This window comes from Xenopus tropicalis, chromosome 3 (assembly GCF_000004195.4).
Source record: "Xenopus tropicalis strain Nigerian chromosome 3, UCB_Xtro_10.0, whole genome shotgun sequence".
In the NCBI taxonomy this organism is placed as follows: Eukaryota; Metazoa; Chordata; class Amphibia; order Anura; family Pipidae; genus Xenopus; species Xenopus tropicalis.
The window spans coordinates 14,809,526-14,833,246 of NC_030679.2; the positions used below are offsets into that span (position 1 = coordinate 14,809,526).

Sequence of the window (23,721 nt, forward strand, 5' to 3'; positions counted from 1 at the left end):
CCACCCAACAGTTTTAACTCTGAAGCAGATACACTTGGTCTGGTACTTAGTGCCTATGCTCCTGGTCAGCATCACTGCCAGGGTGACCAACACTGGTCGCCAAACCTGCTGCACCCTGTAGCTGTTGTAAGTTAGCGGAGACCATGATGGATGTGCCTCAAGACAGAAATTAAGGTGTTTCCGGTTCACCCCTAACCTGATGTTTACCTGCTCATCTCTGTTTTCCAGAATAGTTTGGGCCAATGGCTTCAAAAAAAGTGACCACTTTTCTTCTATAATGTAGCAGAACAAAGTATGGTTGTTATTTAGATTTAGATTTAGAGTTCTGAAACTAAGACAAAACTTTTTGGAACCATTATGTCATCAATTGCCCCTCCCCATTATGTCACCAGCCACGCCCCCTCAGTTGTTGAATCAACAAAGGTGGCAGCTCTAGCCTTAAAGCTACAAAATAACATATAAGGCTTAACAAAAATACAAACAACAGCCCCCCTTCTTCCAGTGCATTACTGGCTGATTGTAAAAGTCCCGAGGCCCTGTTCATGAGTTCTGAGTTGTGAAGCAGGCTTGTGACCAGTGTTGGTCACCCTGGCAGTGATGCTGACCAGGAGGATAGGCACTAAGTACCAGACCAAGTGTATCAAACCAGTGGCCCACCAACTTTAATGAATGTCAAATTTCAGCATCTTTATTAAAGCTTAAAACTTGTAGCTCTAGAGAACTGGAGGGGGTTATGATTGGTGTACCGCTCTAGCGCCCAAGAGGTTGCCAATTCCCCTGAGGCCCCATTAGTGGGAAGTCTGTTTTACTGTTCTCGCCAAAATGTACAATTAGAGGAGGAAACGCCACGTCGGCACTCGGCACATCACACGCTCACACTCCCCCATGTGCAGTTTGTTCGGCACTGTTATTTTGATGTTACCAGCACCAGATGCTCATCATTTCCTGATATTTTGTACATTGATTTCAGTAGCAAAGACACAGTTTGGCACTGCTAAGAGCCCAGTGTTTTTATCTGAACTTCTTACAGCTGAGCAGCAGTTTGATTATATCCATATAAATATGGGATCACGTCTACATTAGAACTTTGCCTTGACATGTACTAGGACATGTCAAGGGGGGGTAGATTAAGAATATGGAACAACTGTAAAAGAGTTGGACAGCCGACATTTCCCAAGCATGCAGTGTGGTTTCCAATTGGCTAAGCCTTTGTGCATCTTTAATGAACTTGTGTCATCCCACAGTTCAGTTTAAATTGCCAACTTACACAAGATCAAAAGTGATATCTTAGCACTAAATGTTAACCATTGCTTGACCACCTTTAGCTGTCTGGGGACAATGTAATAGTGGAATTAGCGAGCCCCAGTCCTATGGAATTCCTCCTCCAGCTGTTGGCTTGGGTGTGGGTATATATGTGTTAATGGCATAGAGAAAAAGTTGAGTCTGCATTGGGTATGGTTTGACTTTTTGTCAACTTCACCAATTTAGACCTTGTCAACCTTCCAGTGCAAGGAAGGACTACACCTCAGTGTAGTAGGACTGTGTTTCCCTTAAGACTTTTAATTTAGACTAGGTAATTTAGAGATGCCAACCCAGATCTGTTAAGTTCCTGGCTTGTGTTAGCCATGACCTCTCAGCCCCTGGCCCCTCTATTCTTCACAGACCTAGCCCCTAATCATGCTGCTTGCTCTGCTGGTTTCTGGGAATTTTCAGTTAAGTAAAATTTGGACACAACTGAGGGCGAGTTGACATGTCCACTAAGTGACTAACTGCGATACACTGTGGGTCTCCTCTCACAGTGACTCTGCAGTTAGGAGTCCAGCAGCAGGAGCATAAAATAATATATATGTCTGTAATTAAAGCAGCTGACAGGATACAATTCAATTTGAGACATATATGGAGTAAAGGTAGGTCTTTCCATATCCTGGAAATAAAATTAGATGTAACATACTTCTAAATGACTACCTTTCAGTGCTTCCCCCATTAAGTAACGTGCCCATTTGAGACCTGCCCCTGATCTACAAACTGCTGTTCCTCTTTTCATTAAAAACCAATAAAGCCATAATGGGACCCATAACATGTAAAAGAATTAAATTATAATGGGAGGCCCATAATAAGTAACGGCTTTTATTAATCCATATTAATCCGTAATGACTAGCCTAGCTCTGCAAGGAAAAATCTGAGCGCTCTATTCCTCATTTGCAGTTATACCTTTGGCAGAAGTAATGAAGAGATATTATTGGATATTGTTGATCATTTTTTTTTTTGAATAACGTTGTCACTAAGGTTTAAAAATATCAGGTACAAACATGTCACTTTATAATTTCTTATTATGTTGTGTATCTTGTATATTTAGTGTGGCTCAGAAAATGACACTATTCATCCAGCACAGCTATAGGACTCCCAAAGCATGCATTCAGTCAAAACCATGACTTGCCTTTTTTGTAACTGAAGGCCTGTTTCCCTAGACTGGTGTTGTCCAACTATAGTCCCATGTGCCCCCCCTGAATTATTTATATGGTTCTGAGCCTGCCAAAGACTCTCTCACCTCTTTCATTTAATTCTGCCCCAAATCTTTGATATGCTGCATTTGTTATTCACCAAGTGGGAAAGGTTAGAAAACTGAAGTCCTGAAATTAGGCTAGCAAAATAGGTAACACTATAAACTAAAAATGATTCTAAGTTTGCATGGAATGGGGTGTGGTTTGAGCAGATCTTGGTGTGGTTTACGTGGACTGAGGGCGTGACCACTGCTCTGTGGTAGGGACAGAAACAACCCATGTTCCATAAATGTTGCCACAGGCTTAAGCAGCATGTAGCCCTAGAGTTGAGGGTTCTGGTACCCAGTGAACCTACATTTCCATGTCACCCCCTGCAATATGACAAGAAAAAAACATTTGGGGGGATATGCCATGTATTCATTCCATGTTAATAGCACTTATACAGTTCCTCCTTTCATGTATTTTTCTCTCCTCCTTTCTCCATTGTTCACCTTCCATATTGATATAGTTTCACTTTCTCTCTTGCCCTGTCTTCACTGCCATTTTTTTTTTCTTTCTACCACTTATTTATTGTGCTTCTATCTGTGTCTCATCATCAATCCTTTCCCCCAACATATCTTTCTATAATATGTATTACCACTCTACATTATCTGTTACTTCCTCCAACGTCACCTCCCATTTTCTCAAATTCTCTCCTTTTTCTTTTCTGTACTTCCTACTCTTTACCCCTGCATATTATGCTCTACCATTTTTCTTCCCTTTATTCACTGCTTTAACCTTCCTTTCATTTGTTCTCTTTATCTTTATCCCATAGCCGAGGGATGTAGGATGCTCCACAATTTGGGAACAACTGCCCTAGCAGTGTTGATGATCTTTAATGTCCCTTAGTTGGTGAGATGATGTGTACTCAGTAGCATCTGCAGTAACAAATGTTTCTCATCCCTGCCTTAGTATATGTTGGAATTCTAATGGAATTATCTATGTCTGGATAATGTAACAGAACTATAATCTGACATGTGTTCATTGTCAAGGATAACCAGAGTAGTTAGGGAAAGTCACTTAACCCAGAATCCTAGGATGCATTGTGTTAATAACAGAAGGGGTTGAATTATTGCTAAGATTAATGCATTTCTTGGTTTTTGGACTTATTTTTGATCTTTCTATCCTCTCTAAAAACTGATAATCTGCAGAGCCTGTAATTTACAGATATTTTCAACTTTCCATGAACTTTTATGGAATGGAATTACCGTGGAGTAAGCAAGAGTGCAATGCAGGACATTGTGCAGGCTATCTATCTAGAGAGGGACTGGTGTTCAGAGTTAATACTGTATATATTAAGTAAGGTGGAATGCAATCATATAATAACAACTTACCCAGATATAATCACAGATGCAAGTACAGTCGCCAATGAGAATCCTACTTTCATGCACTCTAGTACCTCAGCCATTTTACTGCTACCTAACATAGGGAAATTACTGTGCAGGCGTGTTGATATTACCTTTTATTTAAATATCAGATAGGTGGACATAATGCAGTTTAGGTTTTTAATGCCTCCAGTGACTATAACATTAAGGACTTGGATTCAGATGGACACAGAGCAGGCAGGATTTTCATTGGGGCATCCTTTTGCATTAATATCACATTAATTGGGAAAATGTTATCAAATTGTGTTTTCCCTCCTTTACTCCATTGATAACCAATGATAATATGTTAACCATTGATAACCATTGATAATATGTCAAATTATGCAGATTTCCATAATTCCACGTAGACATCCAAGGGCAGCAGCTTTGGGGCGCGGGGGGGGTGGCATAATTTGGTGCCAGTATATTTTAAAATATACAGACTGTCCTTCAAATGTGGCAGTCAGTGATAGGAGTAGTGTCGAGAAATTCAGTTCATGATATCAGTGACCAACGCTTGGAGACGTTCCAGGAGATATATGGGGACATTACTCAATGATCCAGGCCTTTAAGGCTAATTGTTTTTGACAGCACTTTCCTTTTGAAGAATTAAAATGGGTTCCATGGCTATTTTCTTCCTTCATCTGGTCTTAATGTTGCCACTTGACGTGAACCACGCGGCCAGCCCTAGAGAGAAATGTCCCTGCTATGCTATGGGCTTCTGTGTCCCAGCACATGAAAGGAGAGGAGGATTCCCCCGCCACACAGGCCCCTTTGCTCTGGTGCATTTGATTGGGTTCCAGGGAAGCATTTGTCACATATACAGTGGTGTGAAAAACTATTTGCCCCCTTCCTGATTTCTTATTCTTTTGCATGTTTGTCACACAAAATGTTTCTGATCATCAAACACATTTAACTATTAGTCAAAGATAACACAAGTAAACACAAAATGCAGTTTTTAAATGAGGGTTTTTATTATTTAGGGAGAAAAAAAATCCAAACCTACATGGCCCTGTGTGAAAAAGTAATTGCCCCCTGAACCTAATAACTGGTTGGGCCACCCTTAGCAGCAATAACTGCAATCAAGCGTTTGCGATAACTTGCAACGAGTCTTTTACAGCGCTCTGGAGGAATTTTGGCCCACTCATCTTTGCAGAATTGTTGTAATTCAGCTTTATTCGAGGGTTTTCTAGCATGAACCGCCTTTTTAAGGTCATGCCACAACATCTCAATAGGATTCAGGTCAGGACTTTGACTAGGCCACTCCAAAGTCTTCATTTTGTTTTTCTTCAGCCATTCAGAGGTGGATTTGCTGGTGTGTTTTGGGTCATTGTCCTGCTGCAGCACCCAAGATCGCTTCAGCTTGAGTTGACGAACAGATGGCCGGACATTCTCCTTCAGGATTTTTTGGTAGACAGTAGAATTCATGGTTCCATCTATCACAGCAAGCCTTCCAGGTCCTGAAGCAGCAAAACAACCCCAGACCATCACACTACCACCACCATATTTTACTGTTGGTATGATGTTCTTTTTCTGAAATGCTGTGTTACTTTTACGCCAGATGTAACGGGACACACACCTTCCAAAAAGTTCAACTTTTGTCTCGTCGGTCCACAAGGTATTTTCCCAAAAGTCTTGGCAATCATTGAGATGTTTTTTAGCAAAATTGAGACGAGCCATAATGTTCTTTTTGCTTAAAAGTGGTTTGCGCCTTGGAAATCTGCCATGCAGGCCGTTTTTGCCCAGTCTCTTTCTTATGGTGGAGTCGTGAACACTGACCTTAATTTAGGCAAGTAAGGCCTGCAGTTCTTTAGATGTTGTCCTGGGGTCTTTTGTGGCCTCTCGGATGAGTTGTCTCTGCGCTCTTGGGGTAATTTTGGTCGGCCGGCCACTCCTGGGAAGGTTCACCACTGTTCCATGTTTTTGCCATTTGTGGATAATGGCTCTCACTGTGGTTTGCTGGAGTCCCAAAGCTTTAGAAATGGCTTTATAACCTTTACCAGACTGATAGATCTCAATTACTTTTGTTCTCATTTGTTCCTGAATTTCTTTGGATCTTGGCATGATGTGTAGCTTTTGAGGTGCTTTTGGCCTACTTCTCTGTGTCAGGTAGCTCCTATTTAAGTGATTTCTTGATTGAAACAGGTGTGGCAGTAATCAGGCCTGGGGGTGACTACAGAAATTGATATTGAAATTGAAAATTGAAATTGATAAACCACAGTTAAGTTATTTTTTAACAAGGGGGCAATTACTTTTTCACATATGGCCATGTAGATTTGGAGTTTTTTTTCTCCCTTAATAACGTAAACCTTCATTTAAAAACTGCATTTTGTGTTCAATTATGTTATCTTTGACTAATAGTTAACGGTTTTTGATGAGCAGAAACATTTAAGTGTGACAAACATGCAAAAGAATAAGAAATCAGAAAGGGGGCAAATAGTTTTTCACACCACTGTAACAAGGAGGTGAAATTTTCTCAGCAGATGAACATTCATTCACATTAATTATCCCTTCCTATGATATTAAACTAGGAGGGGGGTGAATTGTCTGTTAGAGGTTATAGGGCCTGTCAGAAATTGGAAATGCCCTAACATGGACAAAACAACTTAATTGCAAAAATAGTCAATTATAAGAGCAGTAGTGATAGTGGTAAAATTAAAAAGTTATTTATTAGGGAAAAAAAATGCCTAAATCGTTTGTGACTTACGGGGCACTTACTCATAAGCTATGGGGCATAAATGTCCCATAACAGCACTGATCAATCATAGTTTTCCCAAAGGTTGTTGGACTATAACACAACATTTTAATCCTCAATACAGTATTGAGGATTAAATCATGATTGGAGCTGTAGTTCCTATATGCACCAGTAACCCTTTAGCCATTCCAAATACTGAATGTTAACTGTAAAGCACCCTTTCACACAATAGCTGTTTTGACCACCACTGTTTTTTTGCTGGAGGGCAATAGTATGATTACTAATGGAAACCTGAGTGTAAATGTTCTATTAGCTATGTAGGGGCTGCATAATGCAGCCTATGTTTAAGCCAGGGATTCCCAACCTTATTTACTCATGAGCCACACTCAGAGGTAAAAAGTGTTGGTGGGCCACCCAAGCATGAAAAAAGTTCTTTGATGATGACAAATCTGGACTGTAAGTGGGTATTTGGTGGCCCCTGTGGCCTGCTGGCCTGCAGGAGGCTCTGCTTGGAGTAAAACTGTGTCTCTGTGCTTCCAAAACTTGCCAGAAATGTAAAATGGGAATCTACTTTTAGGCCACTGGGAGCAACATCAAAGGGGGTGGCGAGCAACGTGTTGCTCCTGAGCCACTGGTTGGGGATCACTGATTTAAGCACCAGCCTATGTATAATTTTTATAGTTCTCCTTTAAAGGCCAACAACTGGCAAATTCACTTGGGTGAGGTGTGGCAATTTCTTAGGCATCCCCCCATAAATCTAGTACCTAACCTGGAGCCCCGTGCTTTTCATTAAAGCACTACACCGCCATTTTGAGCACCTAAATGAATAGTCCCCTCAGCCAGTTTGGTGCCAAGCAAATTGGTACCCCCCCCCCGTGAATTCAAATTTTATCGTGTCACCTACAAGGGGTTAAAATCGAAATAGCAAGAGGAGGAGATTACTGGAGTCAGTACCCCATGAACTAATAGCCCAGACATCCAGCACCGGGCCAAACTTAGCAGCGAATGTGCTGTGGGACAGAGAGAAGCCACAGCTGCCCTTATCCTGTATTGCAATGTCCCCTCTGTGACATCCATAATATTAAAGGGACGCTGCGCTCTGTTTAATGTGGTTATGAGCTCCTTGGGCGCCCAAATGCCAGAGCCTATATCATCCTGATTTCATTATGAAGAAAGCACGTAATTATTTTGCTTTAATTACCACCTCTTATAATTAAATGCATAAACTGAAATGGTGCGGGGCCAATGCTGAGAGTTATCTTTGTGCTGCGTTGCAGATCTTCCATATTCAACTTGTGGGTTTGGGACATGTGCTTTTCCCTCAAAACCCCATTCTACTTTAAAGGGGAAATGGAAATTTCATTCTCTGCAGCTTTCCCATTTACATTCATGAAACACTGTCACACAAAAATTGAGTAAAAAAGATAACCAATTGCAAATTGTCTCAGACTATCAAGGTTAATTTAAAGGCAAATTACCCCTTTAACTATGAAAACGTATTTTATGCTATACAGGTATGGGACCTGTTATCCAGAATGCTTGGGACCCAGGGTTTTCTGGATAAGGGATCTTTCTGTAATTTGGATCTCCATAACTTAAGTCTGCTAAAAATCATTTAAATATTAAATAAACCAAATAGGCTTATTTTGCCTCCAATAAGGGGTAATTATATCTTAGTTGGGATCAAGTACAGGTACTGTTTTATTATTACAGAGAAAAGGGAATCATTTAACCATGAAATAAACCCAATAGGGCTGTTCTGCCCCCAATAAGGGGTAATTATATCTTAGTTGGGATCAAGTACAGGTACTGTTTTATTATTACAGAGAAGAGGGAATCATTTAACCATGAAATAAACCCAATAGGGCTGTTCTGCCCCCAATAAGGGGTAATTATATCTTAGTTTGGATCAAGTACAGGTACTGTTTTATTATTACAGAGAAAAGGGAATCATTTAACCATGAAATAAACCCAATAGGGCTGTTCTGCCCCCAATAAGGGGTAATTATATCTTAGTTGGGATCAAGTACAGGTACTGTTTTATTATTACAGAGAAAATGGAATCATTTTTAAAAATTAGAATGATTTGCTTATAATGGAGTCTATGGGAGATGACCTTTCCGTAATTCAAAACTTTCTGGATAATGGGTTTCCAGATAAGGGATCCCATATCTGTACATGAATTCATCCAACGGGTTTGAGACCCACACCTGAAAATGGTGGTTCAGGGCTCTGGCGTAAGTGGCACAAGGCCGTTGCCACTTTTAATATGGTTTAGTCGCACTCAAGCCTTCAGGTGATTATGGGTAGAAATGCTGTATTTTAAATACGGAACCTACTGTACCAACCCAAAGGTTCAGCAGCCCTATAACAGTATTGACCCAGGCCTTTAAAGTTCCCCCCAGCAGCTCCCCATCTTGGATCTTATTAGGCCATCTTTTGTGTGTCAGTGGCACTGCACATGCTCAGTGTGCTCCAGGCTGTGTTAGGAAACTAAGCTTAGGGGTTGTCAGGTATCATCAAACCAGTTTCCCTATGTCAGTCGAGGCATTCAAACAAAATTTGTAATGTAAGGCTGCTTTATTGATCCTGTTGATGCCCCAGGTATACAGTAAAATACCCAAGGCAAGTGTTTTGTAGAGGAAGTGTTACGGCCTTTTGGGACTTGATGTTATTATGTGATACGGTTATTGAGCAGGGCAGACAAACAAATACCCCAAGCCAAATATCCCCTTTAATTTTCAGGCTTATCAAAAATCAAATCAGTGCCATTTGAGGCTCTACAGATCCTCCCAGCATCTGCAAAATCTCCCCCCGCGTACTTCGACATGACTGCTGCTGCAATTCCTGCCTTTTCGCTGACTTTAAGCTTTTCCTGGTGATTGATTTCTCCCTTTCAATCCTCTGCAGAAAGAAAGAAAGAAAGACACAACGGACTTTTCCCCAGGCTGCCACTCCAAAGTCTTACGGTAAGCAGAATTCTTCCCTTTCTTTGTTTTTGGAGGGGGGGTGGGAACAGGTTGGATAAACATTTTCAGTTGCTTTCAAATTCTTCAAAGACGTTAGGACACAGTTTAGATTGTAAGCTCTTGTGAGCAGGGCCTACAATCCCATTTTCATGCTGTAGCCCTTGTTAATCATAAATGATTGTGAAGTGCTGCCTTATTTGCTGGATGAAAGCATTACTTGCAGCACTGACAATTTAGGACAATAAACCACCCCCGACAAGTCTTTCTCAGTTTCTGGTCCTTTAAAACGGAGCAGGGCAGCAGGGTAGGTGGCTGTTGTACATGGCAGGCTCACATCCATTGCCTCGGCCTATGCTGTGCAAGTGCGCAGGTAAACAAAAAGTTGCTCCACGGCAACCTTAACCCACCCTTAGAGTTGCAATCTTTTCACTTCATACCAAGCAGGCAGGGGGTGTGTTTCTGGAGGGGCACGGCCTTGATTTTGGGGGCAATTGGAGTGGAGCCAGACATCATTGAGGCTAAGTGCTTAGTGAGTAAGGCAGGCTGGAGGAGGTGGAGCTATAAGAGGTGATGTGAGGGGGCAGGAGGAAGATCAGAGGTGGGCCAGGGGCAGAGGACAACTTACATGTTTGCAACAAGTACATTGCCGGTAGATTTGTAATACTGGTACCAGCTAAGGGAGGCAACCCTACCCACCCTTTTCAACTAACCTGACCAGCATGCTGTCTTTTCTTATATACCTGCTATTGTCCCACCCTTCTCTGACATCACTGAAGAGGGGTGGGGCAGGTATTAGTATATAAATAAGCAACGGGTGTTAGAAGAGGAGGAATCGGACAATGATGATGTCACCAGAGGGGTGGGTCCAAGGACAGAGTTTGGACTAATAGATCCGTCACAGTTATTTTTGGCCACACTCCTGTAAAGTCCAGGTCACGCGTCTTCTCCAGGGAGATTCCCATATCTGGGAATATCACAAAATACAAGTAGAACTGGACCTATGAATATGACACAGGGGGCCTTTTTGCCAGGGCAAGTTATCCTAGGGAAGGCCACATGATAACAATGATGAATCACCATTGCAGTTCAGCAGATGCTTTTATGTGTACAGCAACCTTTTTCACAAAAAACAGGGTGCAGGATCGTTGGGTTAGGCTCAGTAGCTCCATCTGCAGATATGTTCAGGAAGAACTCTCGGTGACATATATATATCAGGTAGATGTCACCATAGACACAGTATTCGATACAGAACTGTTGGGTAACAAGTGATCAGGTATCCCTACCACTCACAATGGGCACCAAGTACACCTCCATCAGGGTAAATATATATCAGAACGGCTCTGTTATGTACAAAGAGCTGGTATGAAAGTGGCTACACATACTAGCTCTGTGCATTTGTGTACTATTCCTTACTTTCAGTGGATACCTGCTGTGAGCGTGGCCTGAGAGTGACCACAGTATTATCTATCCTGGGGGCTGCATGCAGTAAAACTTTAAAGGGTGCGTTTTTTGGAACAGTATAAATTGCACCGATTTTATGATTGTCAGTGTATCACAGCTGCCGCAGCAGGGAGAAATCGCAGCTAGTAAATTCCTCCCTTAGCTGTCATGTTACGCCGATGCACAGTTCCGACCTTTGAGGCTTTTATTGACAGTACTATGTTCTATCCATCTCTCCTCCAGGCTCATTCAAAAAAGTGGATTCAGTTCAGACATTGCTTCTAGAGAGCAGAAGGAATTGCTTATGTCTGCTGCCCGCTAACTCCATGTGCTATGTCTGCAATCTGTATTATTACCATTAGATGGCACTTAATGCTTGCATGTATTATAAGCAGAGAAGTTTTTATTCATTATCTTATGATAGTGACATTTTCCCTTTTTTATGTACAACCAATTTAAAGTGGTTAAATGTTTGATGTTTTCATAAATAACACTCTTTTCCAATTACAACGGCACATCAATACACATTGCAATTAGCTTTTTCTTCTCTTTTCTAAAAAGCCTGTTTATACGAACAAAAAAAAAATCATAGCAAAACATAATAAAACGAAGGGTGCAGCTGAGCCCTAGAATCTCCTTTTTTTCTATTTCTCATTTTTATAGTAAGCCAAAAAAAAGGTGATACTGTCGGATAATGCAGAGAGTGCAATGCACCAGCTCAGAGTTAATGAACCGTTTCACCATTCATTAAATTTGCTTGCGGAATTTGCTCCGAAGGGTCGGAGAATATGGGACAGATGGTGGAAAGCTGCTTTTAATCAAGATTGGTTTCTGTGAAATTTCATTGGGTGCTTCCGCTGGACTGCATATACATTATCGGAGCATGATGAATGAACCAAAATGGGAAGAAGTCCATTTAAAATACAAAGGCAGTAAGATTAAATGACAAGAAGGAGAATAGAAATCTCTTAGCTTTAAATGAAGATATACTTGATTTATACATCACGTTTATTTCCCCCCTAAAGAGTGAGGATCAGAGCTTTTCCTATTCTGCATATTTGCAATCATGCAAGCTGCCATATTGCCTGCCTCTGGTGATTTATTCTCTACAAACTAAATAGCAACATCTGTGCATGGCCACTAGGAGTGCTCTAGCTGTCTGTGCCTAATGCCTTACTGAGGCAGACAGCATGGCTATGGCAGTATGCAGAGAAAAAATCTCTGTACTCCAGTAGTCCATTCAAGAGAAAATAAATGAGAAATTAAAATACTACATGATATTATGAAAGCCTGGCTTTGTGATCCCTGTTAAATGGGTTACCATTAGGATTGGACTATAGTGACTGACCCATAGGATTTGTAGGGATGTCGACTATCTCCACTAATGCTTGGCAACTGCAACAAAGTCACTGATCCTTACAGACACACAGTGTAACCTTGCAGCTGCAATCTGCTGACATAGAGTTCAGCAGTTAAATCACTCTTGGTGCCTTGATTCGTAGCTCTCAGTAGAACTCACAGTAAGACCTGAGAATTTGGTAGTACTGCAGTAAGGGATGAGAGTTTGGTAGTACTCACATTAAGGGATGAGAGTTTGGTTGTAATCACGGTAAGGACTGAAAGCTTGGTAGTACTCACAGTTAGGGATGTATTAATAGTAAGGGCTGAGAATTTGGTAGTACTACAGTACTACAGTGAGGAGTGAAACTAAAGTAATACTTAAGTAATACTCATAGTAAGGGCTGAGAATTAGGTAGTACTACAGTACTACAGTGAGGAGTGAAACTAAAGTTATACTTAAGTAATACTCATAGTAAGGGCTGAGAATTTGGTAGTACCAACATTAAGGATTGTGAGATAGATAGTTCTTGCAGTAAGGGTTGAGACTTTGGATATTAACATAGGAGCTGAGAGTTAAGTTGCATTCACTGTAAGGGATGACAGTTTGGTAGAAGTGACAGTAAGGGATGAGATTTGGTAGAACTCACAGTAAGGGATGAGAGTTCGGTAGTACTCACAGTAAGGGATGACACTTTGGTAGTACTAGCAGTAATGGATGACAGTTTAGTAGTACTCACAGTAAGGGATGACAGTTTGGTAGTACTCGCAGTAAGGGGTGACAGTTTGGTAGTACTCACAATAAGGAATGACAGTTTGGTAGTACTCACAGTAAGGGATGAGAGTTTGGTAGTAGTGACAGTAAGGGATGAGAGTTTGGTAGAACTCACAGTTGGTAGTACTCACAGTAAGGGATGATAGTTTGGTAGAACTTACAGTAAGGGATGATAGTTTGGGAGTAGTGACAGTAAGGGATGAGAGTTTGGTAGTAGTGACAGTAAGGGATGAGAGTTTGGTAGAACTCACAGTTGGTAGTACTCACAGTAAGAGATGAGAGTTTGGTAGAACTCACAGTTGGTAGTACTCACAGTAAGGGATGAGAGTTTGGTAGAACTCATAGTAAGAGATGACAGTTTGGTAGAACTCACAATGCAATAACAGTCAACATTACTTTGCAAAATGCAAATGTTCATTTTAATTTGTGTGCATTTTTTTTTTCCATTTTCAACTTATTACATTCCCCCAATAGTCTTCTAAATATTAATCTACTTAGAGTAGAGAGCTTTTCTTGGACTTTTGAGAGGTAAAGTTTTACATCAGCTTAACTACAGCATTAGGTTATAGGTACCCTGATGGCCATTGTTGACCCCATACTTTTTATTATATCCTTAGGGATATATTTATCATGCTGTGTAAAAAGTGGAGTGAAGCACAACTGGTGATGTTGCCCAGGGCAACCAGGGCAAGATTTCAACAGGCATAAAACCAAAGCAAAACATCTGATTGGCTGCTCCACTCTTTACACAGCATGATAAATATACCCTTAAGTGTCCCCTGTCACCCAGGGTACTGGGTGATAATCCTGTCACAGTAGTACAAACAGGGGGCATGATTCTCTGTCCCTGGGGGTGTGGCCCAGGCTGGTGGCCAGTAGCCATACTAAAGGCAGAAGCTAGCCAATACCCTTGTACTGTTCTATTCCCCTGTTCTCAGTACAATAAAGTAAAAGATATGTTTTGAGGATAGAGTGCCTTAAAGTGGAACTGCTACTATGCCGCCTATGTCACGGTGCTGTCGCTTTTGGCAAATTTAATATTTAAAGAAAATCTTTCCTTCTGCAGATTTCCATATTGTATTACTCATTTATAAAATGTATAAAAAATGATTAGCCGGACGCGCCGCAGCCTGGGGGTTCTCATGTTTAATCAAATGTCACTGGTAAAAAGTTGTCTGGGGAAAATTTCCCCTGACAACCTGGTGAGAAAGGAAAAGAGAGGCAGCTACTGACCCCTGCAGCACATTCAAGGTCATGTATTCCTTTTTGACTGAATACTGTCGCTTGTATTTATTAAGCTAAACTTAAAGGGGCACTTCAGACCAATTCGGCAGCTTATCTGCCCATGTATGGGGCCCCCAGACGGGCTTACCCGACCGATATGTGGCCTTAAATTGTCCAGACCTTGATGGTGCACGTTTTATTTTCCCGTTGGAAAGGGAACCGCATCGGCTTATTAATGCATTCCTCAGTCTGAAGGCGGATATTCCTGCCAAAGGAGTAGATCTTAATGTGTATGGCTCCCTTAGCCTTTCTGCACTGCACTACTCAACTACACTATTCTAATTTTGTTGCTGAACTACAAACCCCAGCTTACATAAACATGTGTAGGGTTCCCCAAAATTTGGGTCCCCTAGGATGGTTGCCCCCAGGATAGACCCCAAGGGAGGGTAACACTCTAGTAGTGGGACACCTTGGGTGGTTTGGCACTAAGGGTTAACTGGGATTTAGCTTCCCTGCAGTTCAGTAGTTAGGCCACAGGGTGCACACAGTATATAAGGCTGTGCAGCCATGTGCCTTGAGGTCTTTCAGCCTGGGACCCCTCTTGGATAAGAGGTTAACAACAGGTCAGAGTTAGACAGTAAGTAGATTGTTATAGACCGCTCTAGGAGTGGTAGGCAGGTTATCTAGTTGGGCAGCGTGGCCCCTACAGGAGGATTAACTGGATTAAGATCCACCAGCACTCATAGCTGGAGTCAGGGTATAAAGTGCTAAGTATAGGAGATTTGCCTAATCCAGGGGTATCTAAGTGGAAGTACCGGGGTGAGGTCTGCCGAGGGGGTGTCCGCTTGGCGGGAGTACCGGGAAGTGCCCAAAGAGAGGGGCTTCTGGCGAGAAGTACCGGAGGGAACCCCTAAAGGGAATCATCTGGCGTGTAGTACTGCTAATATCTTGTGGAGAGAGGGTCTCTTAAGGAAGAGGGAGTATACCCTGACTGTCTCATTGCTCCTGTGTGTAACCTGCCTGTCTGATACATCTGTGACAATAAATAAGTTCCACTGGTTAAACATCCATCCAGTGTCCTGTCTCTGCATATCTGGAGGATCCACCTGCCTGGTAAGCAACTACCCCAGGGAGGGGGCAAGGTGCCAGGAGTGCTGGGAGTCCCCACACTGCAGTACAGTATCAAGGTCTCAGGAGGGGAGTTATAGTTCATTCTATCCCTATCCTGGGTGGAGGCACGCCAAAGTACAAAGTAATAGCTGTTCCCCCATAGTAAGCGGGGCTCAGGACTCCTGAAAGCGCCAAGTATAGTGATATCAGCAGGTAGTGCCACATCTAATCATAAAGTGGGCTACACATGTATAAACATGTATGCATGTAATATGTTTAATGTAAGCTGGGGTTTGTAGTTCAGCAACAAAATGAGTAAAGTGTAGTTGAGAATTGCAGTGTAGAAGGGTTAAGGTGGCCATACACGTTAAGAGGTTAAGGCATGCTGGGAGCTGTAGTCCAGCAACATCTGGGTTTTATTCTTAAAGCGAGATTGCCCAGTTAAACTTATCCCCAGCTCTTGACTTGCCATTGTGATTGCTGTAAAACGAAGCGCTCACATTTTCCTGTGATTAAAGCTGGCCATACACGTGTAGATTTTAAAAAAATCTTTTTGTTATCATAGTACAAAGCTTATTGTGAAACGATTATTTTAAAATATGATTTGCCCACCAACGAAAACAACCATTTCAAACGATATTGTCTAGTTGAAACTAGAAAAACTACAAGTTAAATACAATTTAATTGTAAAAGACGAATATTCTTAAACCTGCCTGATCATTTTTCTGACCAGATGTATGATCGCTCACTAACCTTATGATTATTTGCCGGTTTGTCGGATTGCATTGAAATTTGTTGTTAAGTAAGGAAAATATTTTATGTGTAAGGCCATCTTAAAGGGGTTGTTCACGTTTGAGTTAACTTTAAGTATGATGTAGAGAGTAAAATTTTGAGACAATTTGCAATTGGTCTTCATTTTTTATAATTTGTAATATAATTTTAGTTATTTCATTTTCATTTCAGGAGCTCTCCAGTCTGGAGTTTTAGCAGTTATTTGGTTGCTAGGGTCCAAGTTACTTTAGCAACCAGGGAGTGGTTTGGATGAGGGACCTCTGGATGAATGGGAGAGGGCCTGAATTAAAAATAAAGTTACAGAAAGTAACAATAGCAATAAAACGTTACCTAGAAGATGGCAACTAATTCAAACATTATAACAAAAAAATAATGAAGACCAATTGAAAAGTTGCTTAGAATAGGTCATTTGGGCCTCTGTGCACTTGAAATGCCAGGGCCTGCCTACTTCTCTGTTAATATTTAGTTTTCCTTTAAATAGGGTCTTTCACTGCTTATTCTCACTAATGAAACAAATAAGAGAGCATTATTAATGACCCCTTTCCGCTTTTTTTCCCCAATAAAACCTGATACAAACAATAACTTTGCCCTAGTGACCGTACATGTACAAGGCAGGGAGCTGCGCCCGGTGCCACTCTCTCTTTCTCCTCTTGGCAAGAACCACGTGCTTGATTCCGAAAGCCGATGCAAAACCGCTAAGCCCGCTAGGATGTCGAGAAACCGAATCTCTCTCTGACGAGCCATAAACTCATGAGAACAAACATTTTAGAAGCGAAATTAACAAAAGCTTTTTCAGTCCCTTTCTGAAGTCATCACGACCCCGTTGAGGCGAAGCGGCGGTGTAAGATTTCATTTTGTTCTCCAATAAATCCGCTATATCACCAAATGGCATAATATAAAATCTCATTTTACACAGCGGAGGGGAAGGAATCGTTTTTCTGAAGGGTATGTCTTTATAATGCAAGGAGGATGGAAGAAAAAAATAAGGGGGCTTCATGGTGGAAGTGCCACGTTATGTTAGACAGCTGCGCCATAAATAATCTCCTGACCCCGCACTTGGTACTGGGTTACATGCAGCTTCATGGGGGTGGTGTATAGGCCCCTAGTGCTTTTTTTCCTGGGCATATCAGAACTATAATTGCTGTTGGAATTAATTAGCAATTATTTAACTCTAGCTATAATTTAGAATTCTGTTTAAATTAATGGGATGTATACACAGTAGCATTGGGGTACAGCTTAGAATTCTGTTTAAATTAATGGGATTTATACACAGTAGCATTGGGGTACAGCTCTCAGCTTTTTAGCAAGGGTTGCAACATTCTGGGAGCTGTAGTCCAGCAACATCTAGGTAGGATTCTTAAAGGAGAATTAAAGCCTAAAAAATGAATATAGCTAAAAAAACTGTATCTTATATATGGAACTTACTGAACCAGTTCAGAAGTTCAGCAGCCCTATAACAGTAATGATCCAGGCCTACAAAATTGCCCCCAGCAGCTTCCCATCTTGGATCTTGTTAGGCCATCTTTTGTGCATCAGTGGCACTGCACATGCTCAGTGTGCTTTGGGCTGCTGCTGTGAAACTATGCTTAGGGGTTATCAAAATTATCAGAAAATGAGGTTATCAGGAAATGAGGTATGTCTGACATAGAAGCTGATGCTACAGGGCTGATTATTTCATTCTGATACAGGGTGCTGTGTAATGTGAATCAGAATTAACTGCAGGTATGGGATACCTTATCCAGAAACCCGTTATCCAGAAAGCTCTGAATTACGGAAAACCCGTCTCCTATAGACTCCATTTTAATCAAATAATTCAGAAACTGATTTCCTTTTTCTCTGTAATAATAAAACAGTACCTTGTACTTGATCCCAACTAAGATATAATTACCCCTTATTGGGGCAGAACAGCCCTATTGGGTTTGATTAATGTTTTATCGATTTTTTAGTAGACTTGATGTATGGAGATCCAAATTACGGAAAGACCACTTATCCGGAATACCCTTGGTCCCGAGCATTCTGGATAATGCGTCCTATTCATAAATAAGCGCCTAAAAATCCCATAGAAATGATTACAGAGAGAAGTGGAAATCCCTTCTGGCAAACTGTGGCGACACACCGTTTCTCTCTTTGATAACTGTGCCCCATGTATTGATAGGTATATGTACAGTACATAGTGATTGGGTCCCCAAGTTCAGGTAAGTGACAGCAGTCCAGAGTATATGCTGGGAATCAGCAGAAAAGAAGATGGGCAGTTACTGGGGGCATCTTTAGGGGCACAGATCTTCACAGATCTAAAGGGCTGTGGTTGCCCTAGGCTAATAAAGGACCCCATAACATAATGTGCAGCATTGCTACCCTCCTTAGTTCTCCTTTAAATGCTGCATTTCATTGCATGTTATCAACCTTGATAATGTGATATGGTATGCTGGGATTTGTGGTCCTAAAATATTTGAGCAACAGTGTTTAGATTCCCTTAAGTACCCTATTGCAGTAGGCTGCAGTTTTTAGTCAGACAAAATGTGGACTTTACTTGCCCTTTAATATAAAGAAATCAAGTTCTATAAAGTGAATATTAAGGGCATTAAATATCATATTTTATTGGTCAGTGCGTTTGTTTTCCTGCTTTTGTAACATCTTTTTTTCTTGTTGTATTTGTCCATCTGACCCACGAGAGCAGTAAATGTGAATAGGATCTTACTTAGCGTTCCGAATATTGAATTTTTACAATGCTTTTAGCAGAATGGCTAAAGTCTGTGGCTGGCGCGTGCCAGAATCTACAGATGGCGTGGCTGGTATTTTGCATTGTTCCGAGCCATCACCAGTCACATGGCTATATGTATTTTAATAGCAATTAGTGTTAGTGCATTTGACAGATGCTTCATTATAATTGTGGTGTCTAGAAATATCCATGTTTGCTTGAGGTCCCCTAACTTAGTCGCAATAAACATTTATGGGGTATTTTAAGTACTTTCTGGCCTAACAATAAGCATGCTGTTCCATTGCGCTCTTTCCCAAGGTGACATTTTCTGTTCCAATCTGTATGGTAACCCCTGACCAGTGCATGTGATAGAAAACGATCATTAAAGGGCAGCTATATCTCGTTTAGTTTTAGCTCCTCTTAAGGTCTTATTTATGTCCGCAAGTGGAGTTGCACAGTGAGTTGCATGTAAGACTGCGCTCCTTGCTCTTCCCTTTAGTTGCCCTTGTTGCCGCTCAGTCCTTCCTGCCTTCTGTTCGGAATTGAGCGCTGCTGCTTCACCTATTGACACTGGGGAACCCTGGTGCTACCCCCAACTCTGGACAAGATGGTAGCATCAGGGTTCCCTTCTCACCCATAGTGAGTCCACTGGCGCCTAAAGTATTAGGCACAGAAATCACTCTTGTGCTGAATTAGGGTTGCCACCTTTTTTTTGTATAATACTGGCCTTAAGGTCGGGGGAGGACCATTAAGTGAGCAGGGCAGAGGTGGGCCTGTGGGCCTCTGATCAGCGCAGAGAAGGTGAGGAAAAGTGGGGTATTACAAATTTACTAGCAAGTAAATTTACCAGTTAGGCTGATTAAATACAGGCCAGGTGGCTTCACTATGCTAAAGACTGGTGAAGGGAAGGCAGGATAGTTCCTGCGCAAATGCATTTGATTTAGGGGTTTTACCACCACGTTAAGTGCCTGCCAAAAAGCAGGTTGTTTAAAGCACCCTAAGTAGGGTGACGTTTTGTCTGTCAAAACTGAAACTGCTGAGAGGTCTTTTGCAAAAACAACGGGGCCCGTTTCCAGGGGAGAAAGAGCCTAATGGCCACACATCTTCCCCATAGACCAGTGTGTTGTCCCGGAGGTCTATTGCACCAATGCAAAAAGTGCTATTGTCCATATAGGAGTGTAAATAAATAGATAAAAATCAGCGCGGCTGTGTGCAGCCCCAGCCTTGGCCCACGTAAAGGGGCCCAAAACAGGTCATAGGTAGTAGGGTAGGATGGTATTTGGGGTAAATGATAGTTTGCTGTGCAGGGCCCTTAGACATTGTATCCTAAGTGTATTTGCATTATATTACTTATTCATAACCTCATACTAAGCTCACGGGAACCTGTGGAAAATATTGGGCTGAAATTTGAAGCTTGAACTGTTTAGAAAGAGTGGCTTTGGGAAGGTGGAATTGAAATGCAAGCAACCTTATTAATAAATACCTACTATTTGCCAGCTTGCTGCAGAGATCCCTTCCTGCCACCCGATACAGCAAATCCCGCAGGGATAATGTATGTTGCATTCTTGTTGAGACTGTATGGACATTACCTCTGCTTTCCTCTCTGGAAATACATGGAACTGTAACTCTGATATCTGTGTCTGCGTTAAGAATGTCAAGTGCGAGGGCTCAATGCTGTGACCTTGTCATGAACCGAGAGGCGTATGCAACATTGTCAGGGCTTATCCTCACGTAACACCACTAAATATATCAGTGTGTCGCCTTAGAATTTGCTTTAGACTTCCTTTATCTGTAGAATAGCCATACACCAAATATTCCTGGACTACAATTCCCTTAATGCATACCCTTAATGCAGTATTAAGGGCTGAAGCAGTGACCCTATAAAAACAACAGGGTCCTCCAGATAAGAAGTTTGCCTTCCCTGTGTACCCAAGGCACCCTGCTATATTACAGTATAATATCAGCCATAAAACCACTTTAATCTCCCTTTGTTACATAACTGCAAGATTATCTGACTGGGAGCAAGAATCCTCATTGAAGAATTCTTTTGCATCTGTAATGAAGACTGGGATTCTTACTTTACAGTATGAAGTAGTGATGTGCAGGCTTCCCACACCCATGGGTTGGGCAGGTTTGGGCCTGCCAATCACTGCTGTTGTTCATATACTGTATACACTTCAGTGACATAAGAAAGGGGCGGGTGTGCATTTATAAAGAATAATAGCTTGTCCGGTCGGGTCTCAGGTTTGGGTTGGGTGCAGGCCAGAGGCTGGCGGGTTAGTATAAAGGTATAGCTTATTGTGTGGGGGCACAATCAGTGGACTACAGGGGGTACTGCAGTTTGGGGCATCATGGCAAAGGGTGACCCAGAGATGGAAAAGCATGATCTGCAAGTCACAAAAGGGGTGTGAGGAGTGAGGAGTGCATAGAGATTGGGTGCATGGCAGGCATGTGAGAGGTATTTCTTTTTACACTGGAGCTTCATTTTTCTTGTTGGCAGGGCTCAACACCCAGGGGGGCTACAAACTTGAGTCACCTGTTTTTACACAGGCTGTCCAGTTCAGAACTACCTGTCCTGGTCTCCAAGTTTTGAAACCGGACAAAAGTCTTCCAGTGGATCCCAGGATTTTGGCCAATCCCTTTCAGTTGCGTCATTGTCCCTGACATCATAATGGCGCCATCCCTGCACCTACGTCATCCACCTGCCTGGACCTGCACCATACATAAGTTTGCAACCTTAGGGAAGCTATGTTAATAGTATAGGAAAAAGGGATTGATCAATGCACATTCCCTGGTCCCCTGTTTCATAAGTAAATTGTCTGTTAGTTTAAAAACCCCTGTTTTTTGACAATATACTGTATGCACTAGCATGAAACTAACAGACAATTTACTTATAAAACGGGACCAGGGAATGTGCATTGATCAATCCCTTTTTCTTTTTGTATGTTTGTAGTTAATTTGGCCAGATCAGTTGCACTTCCATTGTATTTGTATACTATATTTAGCCTTGGAGTGCTCCCACAACCCCTTTTTGTGTTAATAGTATAGGCCCTGCTCAGAATATTTCATCTCTGTGTTTCCCTAGCCAGCGCTATATATATGGGCACAATGTACTTTGCATCCAGAGCTTTCCCTTTCTACTCTAGCATAAATAGAATATTCTGGGGCCCTGCATTACAGTTATTTTGCCCCCTCCTTTACTATGGGAATCAGGAAGTACAGTATGAGGGTATAGCTTACTTTGTTCACAGTCCATTCCTTTCTTTGTGTTTCTGCTTATGGGCGAGAGGTGCCATATTGCATGTATTTTGTACTGTATGGTACATAACTAATGTGAAAACTTTATGATTATAGTGGTTTGGCAGATCTGCTTGAAATTTCATTCTAGATGACAAGGCATTGCATTGGCGCTTGCTGTCCCAGCTGCTGCGAACTGCTTGGCCCCATCTGGTGGTGTCAGTCAAATATGTGTCCATTGATCGTGGAATTTGCCTATTCCGCATGCATCAGATGCCAGGGCTGCTAGTTAAGAGGTTAACTCTTTAAACACCTGGCTTCTGTAGGATTATTTTACTGGTTTCGGTGGATGGACCAGCCCCGAAGTGACATGTCTATGTAATGTAGATATTTGTGTGCAGTTCTGAATGACCAATAACAATATGTAGATATCCATATATGTGTGTGCTAATTACTTGGGTCGGGGTGATGCACATGCCTAACGTTGCTCTGTAAGGAAGGGGTCACTTTAACAGAAACAACTGGTAAGACAACTGTGTAATAAGCCCTTTTGTTCTGGCCAGAGGATATGCCTTTGGCACCCCGTAAACTCCACTATATAAATCACTGGAGGAGGGATTCAATGGGGGGATTCGCTTTTATTAGGTAATATATAGCTTCCATTCAGTTTCCCATTAATAAGGAGTAAAGTATGCGGGGATCATTTCATGCGGCATTCCACAGCCTCTCGGCTTTTTAATCACATTTTTCTGTAGTGGGAGCTGCCATATTGCTTTAGCAGATCAGTAAAGGGGATTGCTCTGCTGCCCATTGGAAGTGTTTCTGCCATATCACAGCAACTGATCAAATTGATAAAATCAGAAATAAAAGGTTTATTTTTTAACCATAATAAGTGATAGCTTCATATTGTACTCTCCAACGGGAAGCCTTGTGTCAGCTGGTATAAGTGTATAAGTTAAGTGTATAAGTACAACTATACATGTATTGTACATAGGGTTGCCAGCTTTACTGGGGCTTCTTCACGGGAAGGGATTTTGACATAGCAAAGAGGAGAGTGGGTTGATGCAGTGGGTGGCTGTGGTGAATTCGGGGGATCTATTTTAATGCAAGTTGGAGACCATACTGGGAAGTGAAGAAATAAGAGAAATTACAAATTTCTCTACAATTGAATATATTGCTGGCCTCGGCCTTAGCAGGTGAAATACCAGGTGGGTGCCAACACTAACTGCAAATCCAGTATTATAGTTCTTTGAGCACACTATGACAGCTTCTGTCCATAGAGTTCAATACATTTAGGGGTGTATTTATTAACTGTGGAATGTTGCCCAGAGCAACCAATCAGCAATTAGATTTGAACGGTCAATTTAGAAAACAAAAGCAAAGATTTCCTTGGTTGCTCTGGGCAAAATTACCAGTGATATTTGTCTCCAATGTTAATAAATACACCTAATAAGTATATGTGGTTCAGTTAAACTGGGCGCACACAGTAAGATGTGCTTGTTTGGCAATGTCCTCAGGTAGGGTTGCCACCCCTGGCTG

At 41.7% G+C, this 23,721-nt stretch overlaps 1 protein-coding gene across 4 annotated transcripts in view; it reads left to right on the top strand.

Annotated features, from left to right (window-relative positions):
* tspan9 (tetraspanin 9) overlaps positions 1 to 23,721 on the top strand; it is a 246,563-nt gene that overhangs the window by 28,168 nt on the left and 194,674 nt on the right. For 2 of the 4 annotated variants that reach the window (XM_012958537.3, NM_001126530.1), the window contains 1 exon segment: positions 9,510 to 9,568. The gene's annotated coding sequence lies outside the window, so the exon portion shown is untranslated. 4 annotated transcript variants of the gene reach the window in all.